Consider the following 9,307-nt stretch of genomic DNA (forward strand, 5'->3'; position numbering starts at 1 on the left):
TTAGTTTGATTGGCATTGGATTGACTCTTACCAACCAATCTGGAGAAAATTGCATCTTTGCAATCCTGAGTCTCCCTCTCTATGAACATAAGATATCTCCACTTACTTATTAAAAATAAATCTTGAAGATTAGCCCAGATGTTCATGTTAGATCTATCTTATACTTTAAAAAGCCATATTGGGGGGTGCCTGGATGGCTCAGTGGGTTAAGTGTCTGCCTTCAGCTCAGGTCATGATCCTGGGGTCCTGGGATCGGGCCCCACATTGGGCTCCCTGCTCAGCAGGAAGTCTGCTTCTCTCTCTCCCTCTGCCCTTTCCCTGGCTCCTGCTCTTTCTCTCTCTCTCTTTCAAATAAAAAAAAAACAAACTTAAAAAAATCTTGGGGTGCCTGGGTGGCTCAGTCTTTTGGCATCTGCCTTCAGCTCAGGTCATGATCCCGGGATCCTGGGACTGAGCCCCACATCAGGCTCCCTGCTCGGCGGGAAGTCTGCTTCTCCCTCTGCCACTCCCCTGTTGTGTTTCCTCTCTCGCGCTCTCTGTCAAATAAATTTAAAAATCTTAAAAAACATATCTTTAAAAAAACATATTGGTGGGGCGCCTGGGTGGCTCGGTGGGTTAAGCCGCTGCCTTCGGCTTGGGTCATGATCTCGGGGTCCTGGGATCGAGCCCCGCATCGGGCTCTCTGCTTGACGGGGAGCCTGCTTCCCCCTTTCTCTCTGCCTGCCTCTCTGCCTACTTGTGATTTCTCTCTGTCAAATAAATAAATAAAATCTTAAAAAAAAAAAACCATATTGGTCCATTCATTGTGTGAATGTCGAATGATGTATTTTCTCTGTCTCTTCTTTTGGACACTGGAATTGTTTTCGTTCCCTTCGTTCTAGAAAGAATGCTTCAGTGAATATCTTCACGTGTATGAAAAACAGTGTACATATATTTTTTCATCTCTCTCTATCGCGTACCTAACCAGCCTGCTCTGCAGCCAGCACAGCGGGCCTAGGTGCCCACGGCCCTTATTCCTCACCGTGTTCCTCCCCGTGTGTTCCCCGGGAGACCGTCAGCGGCTCCTCGATCCCCCAACAGTTGTGGTCAGCGTCCTCCTGAAGTTAAGGTTGGGGTGGGGAGGTCTGGGGTAAAATAAACTGATTTCCTTAGACAAGAAAACTTTCTAAGTGGTTCCCGGCTCTTCAGACACATTTCATCAAAGTCCTCCCGCTCCGCCCCCAGCCCTGAGGGCTTAGCGTCCTTTAGCCTGAAACACGCTGAGGCTTTGGTTCACACAGAATTTTAGAGACCGCAACAGGGGTCCAGCCTTGGGTTATCCCAGCAGGCCTTGGGAAATCTTTATTGACGAGTGTGAGTACATCAACAAACACGTGTGAACCGATTTTTCTCCTTTCAAAGTTTGAAACATTTCCACCGCAGGTGTCAACGAGCTCATTGTTTTGTTAATGAAAAAAGTCAACATTCATTTGCATCACTGAGGGCCTCTCCGCCTCATTCACAGTGGGGCTCCGGGAGGGCAGGAGCCCGTGTTCGGGAAGGAGTTAGAGACCGCAAGACCTAGTCTGTCATCTGACCTCGGCACCTAACACAGGCGACACCTTGGTCCCTACATATTATCATGCAGAACCTTGCCAGAATAATTACCCTAACAGCAGCTCGCTCCTGGACAGCTGCCGTGCTCCAAGCACTATGGGAGGCCTGTTCTTTTCCAGCAGCTTTGAATCCTTGAAGTCCGGTGAGGTCTGAGGCCTTGTCCCTTTTTGATAGGTTGTGGTTAACTCTTGGAGAGAGCTAACTAGCCTAAAGGCTGCAAAGCACAGACTCAAACTCCTATTTCTGTACGACCCTAAACTCTGCCCGTCTTGAATTTTTCACCAAGTCTGAAAGCCCTTTTCATCTCCGTGCCTCGCTGTACTTCCTTACGAAATGGGCGTAGTAGTACCAGCCTCGCCTGTCTCTCTGTGTAATTGGGAGGAGGATTATACTCTTTTTATTCAATAGGCAACCCGAGTAGTCAGTGCTGAAGGCAGACTAATATTCACAGTAATTCTAACTACTTTTATTTGTTTATTTTTAAAGATTTTATTTATTTGTTTGACAGAGAGAGACACAGCGAGAGAGGTAACACAAGCAGGGGGAGCGGGAGAGGGTTAGGGCGAGGCTGAGCAGGAAGCCCAAGGCAAGGCTTGATCCTACGACCCTGGGATCATGACCTGAGCTGAAGGCAGACGCTTAACAGCTGAGCCACCCAGGCGCCCCAGTTCTAGCTACTTTTTAGAACTCACGACAGTTCCACGGAGACAGGCTTAGATCGGTTTTCCCATTTTGCAGATGGGGAGACTAAGGTTCAGGAAGGTGAAGTCCTTTGCTCAAGAGTCATTGCGGACTCGACTTGATGGAGAAAGGGTGGCAGGGAGTGAAACAGGCAAGAGAGGACTCCCTCCAAGACCGAGGAGGAATTCTGGGAGTTGGGAGGAACTGGGAAAAATACCTCAGTCTTACCCACCACCGCCCACAACAAAATGCCAGGCATGTAGAAAGTGCCCCACAGATGCTTGTCACAGTCTTCCCTTTGATCAGTAGCCAGCGACAGCCGCGCACGGCCTCTGGCTGATCCCCGGGCCCCCAGCACATTTCCGCCTCAGCCACTGGGCACTGCTGCTCCCTCTGCCAGAGGGTGCATTCCTCTCCCCAATTCTTGATTTTTGTATTTTCTAAATTCTTCTTGTGATATTTAAAATGTATGTTTGCATAAGAGTTACACATAAACATGTTTTTAAAAGATTTTATTTATTTATGTTATATATTGAGGGAGAGCACAAGTAGAGGAGCAGCAGGCGGAGGGAGAAGCAGCAGCAGGCTTCCTGCTGAGCAAGAAGCTGATGCGGTGCTCGAGCCAAGTATCCTGAGATCGTGACCCGACAGGAAGGCAGATGCCTAACCGACTGAGCCACCCAGCCACCCCAACAGATGTGTTTCTTTTTTCTTTAAGATTTATCCATTTATTTGATAGAGAGAGAGATCACAAGTAGACAGAGCAGCAGGCAGAGAAAGAGAGAGAAGCAGGCTCTCCGCCAAGCAGAGAACCTGACACTGGGCCCGATCCCAGGACCCTGGGATCACGACCTGAGCCGAAGGCAAAGGCTCAACCCACTGAGCCACCCAGGTGCCCCTCTCGCCTTCGTTTTTGAAAACGTAACAACCCATCGCAGAGAGCCTTCTCTGTCTCCCACATTTGCAAAGGCAGACACACCCTGTTCTTTTTGACATTTCCATGTTTACCCACTGATGATCCTACAAGTGTATTTAACAGATCCTTGTGGATGGATATTTGGGTTGTTTCCAGTCTTTGTGCTGTGATGAACAGCGTTTCTGGGAACATCCCTTGTCATTATTATTGTTATTGAATTACAATTCATGTACCATACATTCCAACCCTTTAAATTATACAATTCAGGCATTTTTGGTATATTCACAAAGTTGGGCAGCTATTACCACCTACCTAATTCTGGGGAACATTCCTGAACATGCATATTTATGGCTTTGTACAAAGGGCTCAACAGAAGGCAGTTCTGGGGTGTGGCTGCTGGGCTTGGGGGAGATGATTCCTTCCACTGGGAAAAGGGTCGGCTTACTTGTCGTCCATGAGCAAAATCTTTGGGATTAGGGGCTTGGGATCACCACATTAGCCCATGGCCAAACTGAACCCATGGCCGTGGCTGTGACTGTCCAGTCCGTTAAAGAAAATCAGGTGCATCTGAAATTTCATACATTGGATCTGCTTACAGCAGGCGCAGCTCCTAAACATCCCAGTTGAACAGGCTAATGATGAGAAATGCTCCCAGTGGCACCTGTACTGTAATGTCTCAATTCCTAGACCGTGCTGTTGTTTGGTCCTTTATTTTTTTTTAAAGATTTTATTTATTTATGAGAGAGAGAGAGAGAGAGAATGTGTGTGTGTGTGTGTGTGTGTGTGTGTGTGTGTGTAGAGGCAGATATAGGGAGAAGCAGACTCCTCACTAAGCAGAGACCCTGATGTGGGACTCGATCCCAGAACCCTGAGATCAGGACCTGAGCCAAGAGCAGACACTTAACCGACTAAGCCACCCAAGCATCCTATATGGTCCTTTAAAAAGCTAAATTGAATAATGTCACTCCTCTGCTCCAAAACTCTCCAAAAAAATTTTTTTTATACAGGTACAGCCGAAATAAACTTTGGAATGACTAGCTAGCACCTCTCTCAGAGAAGCAGCCAAGGTCCTTACAAAGGCCTCCGAGGCCCAGCGTGATCTGGTCTCCACTTACCTTCGAATCTCACCTCCACCCGCTCTGCCTCTCGCTCACTCTGCTCCAGCCCCCCTGGCCCTCTGGCTGATCCCGCAGCTCACCAAGCACACTCCTACCTCAGGGCCTCTGTGCCGAGAGCATGCCTCTCCCAGATGGCCGCATGTTTCCTTTTCTCACTGTATTCCCATCTCCGCACCCTGGGCAGCCCCCACAGAAACCTCCTTGAATCCATCTACATAAAATAGCACCCCAGAACTTTCTAGCCCAAACCCTACCTTTCCCCCCAACAAGTATTGCCAACCCACATGTATTTGTTCCTTTACTCTCTGTCCACCCCTCTAGAATTTTAATCTCCCGGAGCGGAATTACCTTTGCCCTCTGCTCACTGTCACACTGCTCACACAGAGTCCGATACACAGTAGGTAAACAAATATTTGGTAATGGAAGAAATGAATGAGTAGCTTTCACTGAGGCACAAAACAAAGGTGATTAAAAAAAAAAAAAAAAAAAACAAACCCAAAGAGGGCGCCTGGGTTGCTCGGTCAGTTAAGCGTCCACCTTCTCAGGTCATGATGCTCAGGTTATGATCCCATGGTTCTGGGATTGAGCGCCACATGGGGCTCCCTACTCAGCGGGGAACCTGCTTCTCCCCTGTGTGTGCGTGCTTGCTTTCTCTCCTCTCTCAAATAAATAAATAAATAAATAAATAAATCTCGGGGCGCCTGGGTGGCTCAGTGGTTAAGCCTCTGCTTTTGGCTCAGGTCATGATCCCAGGGTTCTGGGCTCGAGCCCCACATCTGCTCAGCAGGGAGCCTGCTTCTCTCTCTCTTTCTGCCTGCCTCTCTGTCTGCCAAATAAATAAAATCTTTAAAAATAAATAAATAAGTAAATAAATAAATCTTAAAGAAAAATAAAAAGAAAGAAATGGAGAGCAGGGCGTGAGGGGAATGAGCAGGTGTTTGAAAAGGGAATTCACAGAAAACAGACACAAAGGACTTGTAAATGTCCAGCAAGATGCTCAGCTTCACTCAAATTTAAAAGAAATGCAGATTCAAACTTCTATGAGTCACCATCTTTCACCTATGGGATTGGCAAAAGTCAAAAAGCTTGTTAGCTCTCCGTGTTAGCAAGGGTGTGGGGAAACAGGCCTTCTCTTACGATGTTGGTGAGAGTGAAATCGGCAGTTGCTACAAGGTTTGGGCAGGACAATGCAGCAGCATCTAGATGTTGAAAGCATGTACCCTTCGACTCAGCAATTCTCCTCCTAGAAATTTATCCTGCAGATGTATTTGCTCACGTATACAAAGGGGTGGGTAGTCACTGCAGCACTTTGTTCTAGTAAGACTGGAAAGAACTTAAATATCCACTAAAGGAGATTGGTTAAGTGTATTACGGTAGAGCCTTCCATAGGAATGCTATAGCCTGCAAGAGATAGTTACTTTAGAAAAACATCACACAGAACAGTATGTACTATATGTAAACATTTGTTTGAAAGAAGAAAAAAAGAGGGACGCCTGGGTGGCTCAGTGGGTTAAGCAGCTGCCTTTGGCTCAGGTCATGGTCCCAGCGTCCTGGGATCGAGTCCCACATCGGGCTCCTTGCTCGGCTGGGAGCCTGCTTCTCCCTCTGCCTCTGCCTGCCATTCTGTCTGCCTGTGCTCGCTCTCTCTCCCTCTCTCTCTCTGATAAATAAATTAAAAATCTTTAAAAAAAAAAAAAGAAGAAAAAAAGAATTGTTCTGGAGGAACAAACAAGAAATCAACACGGTATCTCTGGAAAGCTGAAATGGAGCAACAGGAATGATCGGGGAAAGAAGGAAACTTTTTATTCTACCTTCTTTTTTAAAAAATTTTTTTAAATTTAAATTTAAATTTTTTAAATTTTTAAATTTTAAAAAATATAAATAAAATATTTTAAAAAGTAAAAAATGAATACATTCTTAAAAATAATTTTTCTTTAAGTCATCTCAAACCCATGCCCCCAAGATCGAGTCACATGGTCCACCAAACGAGCCAGCCGGCCACCCCTCTCCTACCTTTTTCTATAAGCTACACAATTTTTATGTTAATTACACTGGCAGTTTTTAATTTTTAAGAACAGATAATACATGCACATGAGACAAAAATTGAAAGATTTAAAAGGATAAACATTAAAAAAAATCAGCTTCTGCTTAAAAAAAAAAACAACCCATAATGAAAGGGACGCAGGAGCCAACTGAAAACTGGGGAGTAATAAATAAAATAGTACTGAGGTATGACATAAGTAGAAAAGAAATATCCATGAATCCATGATAATATAAATAAATTATTGAATACATAAGTAAAGGGAGAGGAGACAGATTTCCCATACAGAATTCCAAGTAACGTAGGCAGATGCTCGTCCTCAAAGAGGGGGAGCGTGACTTCCCAGCTCCCGCAGTCTGGGCCGCAGAGGGACTTCCTTCTGAAGAGCAGAACAGGCAAAGAAGGGGGAAAGACTAATTCGGCAGCAGAAACTGACAAGTGCTGTCTCAGCCACAGCAACCGATAGATGGTCTGGAAGGGGCGCACCGCTGATTCACTGTAAGAAAAACAGCCCTTCGCCTCTGCTTCCTCCCCAAACCCAAACATCTGGTCTCATCCTAAGAAAAACAACATACGAATCCCAAATAAGGGTCATTTTCTAAAATACCTGACCAATACTCCTCAAAACTCAAGATCATCAAAAACAAGGAGAGTTTAGATAAGTCACGGTCCAAAGGAGCCTGAGGAGACATGATGACCGAACCGAAGGTGGCGTCCTGGTGGGATCCTGGAACAGGCAAAGGACGTTGGGTGAAACTAGGAAGTCTGGACGCACCTGCGTGGGGCAGTACGTTAAGCATCTAACTCTTGGTTTTTGGCTCTGGTTGTGATCTCTTCTTGGAGTGTCAAATCAGAAAGGTATTACCAAGGTGCATCTGGGTGGCTCAGTCGGTTAAGTGTCTGCCTTAAATAAAATCTTTTTTTTTTTTTTTTAAGGCATCACGGATAATGACAGCAACCATTGTTCGAGCACTTACTCTGTGCTAGGCACTGTTCTAAGAAGTCTGTGCTAATTAACTTAGCAAATTCACATAGTAATATGAGGACAACTATTACAAAACTCCATCTGGGGCGCCTGGATGGCTCAGTTGCTTAAAAGTCTGTCTGCCTTCAGCTTAGGTCATGGTCCTAGGTTCCTGTCTGGCTGACTGCTCAGGGGGGATCCTGCTTCTTCTTCTAATCTGCCTGTGCCCTGGCCCCCAGATTTGTGCACATGTGCTCTCTCAAATAAATCATCTTTTTAAAAAAGATTTTTATGTATTTATTTGAAATATATAGAGAGAGCACAGGCATGGGGAACAGCACGCAGAGTGGGTGGGAGATTTTAAGAATAAAAAAAAAAGATTAATTTATTTAAGAGAGATAGTATGCACGAGCAAGGAGGAGGGACGGACGGACAGAGGGACGGGGGGAGAAGCAGAATCCCCACTAAGCAGGGAGCCTGATGCAGGGTTCAATCCCAGGAATCTGGGATCATGGCCTGAGCCGGAGGCAGATGCTTAACCGACTGAGCCACCCAGGCGCCCCAAATAAATAAAATCTTAAAAAAATATAGTGCAACCACGTTGAAAACTACTTTGGGGGCTCCCCCAAATGCTAAACATAAGAGTTACCATACAACATGACAATTCCAATTTCCAATCCAAGGTATATACCTAAGAGAATTAAGAACAAAAATTAGAATTAAAAAATTAGAATTAAAATGAAAAATTAGAATTAAAGAATTAAAAACAAAACCTCATTCCTGGATATTCATAGTGGCCATAATGGTTAAAAGAAAGAACTGGGGTACCTGGGTGGCTCAGTCAGTTAAGCGTCTTGGTTTTGGCTCAGGTCATCATCTCAGGGTCCTGGGACCCAGCCCCACCCCCACCCCACCTCCACCCCTGACTCTGCTTGCCCCCCCCAGCTCCTCCCCCATCTCACATACTCTCTCTCCCCTTCTCTCAAAATAAATAAATAAATACTTTTTTTTTTTTTTTTTAAGAAAACAACTTAAACGTCCATCAGCTGAAGAACAGGTAAACACCATGTGGTACATCCATATAATGGAGTATTGTTTGGCAATAAAATGGAATGCAGGACTGATATGAGCTCCGACACAGATGCACCTTGAACACTTATCCTGCTTAAATGAAAGAAGCCAGTCATCAAAGACTGGGTGAATTATATGGCGTGTGAATAATATCTCAATGAAGTTGTTTAAAACCCCTCCATTTGCTAGATGGGGTTCTGCCCAATCTATGAATCATTTAATAGAGCCAATTAGATATTCAAATTAAAAAGCTCCCCTCCGTTCTATGTCAGCCATGGCCCAGAAATAAGCACATTGCTCAAGATTACATAGCTACACTTCTGAGTTCATTCAAAACAAACAAAAATGCCTTTCCAAATAGCAGCCTCGTGATGCTGAAGTGATTTTGGTTCTGTTTTGCTCTTCTCTGGCAGTCAAGTCTTCCCGGAGTCTTCCCGGAGTCTCAGATCCGATCACGCAGAGACGGGTCAGTGGAGCGCAGCGGTTCGGAGCGCAGGCCCCGAGAAGGCAGCCCTGGGGACTGCCCGTCACCCTCCTTTTCTTCTCGAAGCCTGTTCTGTTGCTCCTCCCCGGACCTGCGGGTGAGCTCCAGGAGAGCCGGGATTTGGGGTTTTGTTCGCCTCTGTGCCCCCAGCCGTGAGTCCGGTGGCGGGAGGACGAAGAGAACAGAGCTAGAAAGAACAACAGGCGGCGCGGATGCGGATCAGAGGAGGGCAGACGGCGCTTTCGGACTTGGCGCCGCTCACAGAGATGGACACGGGTCGGGCTTGGGGGCACAGCATCAGATCTCGGAGATGACTGGGTATCTAAGTTACTTTTGGAGGGATCTAGGAGAGGTTGGACACACGTGTCTAGGAAGTACTCGGAGAGTTCCACACCCAAATGTGTTTGGGAAACGGGGAAGTACCTCAAGAGTGATA

At 46.0% G+C, this 9,307-nt stretch overlaps 1 long non-coding RNA gene across 1 annotated transcript; it reads right to left on the reverse strand.

Annotated features, from left to right (window-relative positions):
• Positions 1–6,345: 6,345 nt before the first annotated feature.
• LOC123389845 lies at positions 6,346–8,208 on the reverse strand. The gene is made up of 2 exons (XR_006604491.1): positions 6,960–8,208; positions 6,346–6,848 (listed from the first exon to the last, which is right to left on the reverse strand). It is a non-coding gene; the product is annotated as an uncharacterized LOC123389845 (long non-coding RNA).
• Between the last annotated feature and the right edge of the window lie 1,099 nt (positions 8,209–9,307).

This window comes from Mustela putorius, unplaced genomic scaffold (assembly GCF_011764305.1).
Source record: "Mustela putorius furo isolate JIRA1106 unplaced genomic scaffold, ASM1176430v1.1 tig00004039_pilon_pilon_pilon, whole genome shotgun sequence".
Lineage (NCBI taxonomy): Eukaryota > Metazoa > Chordata > Mammalia > Carnivora > Mustelidae > Mustela > Mustela putorius.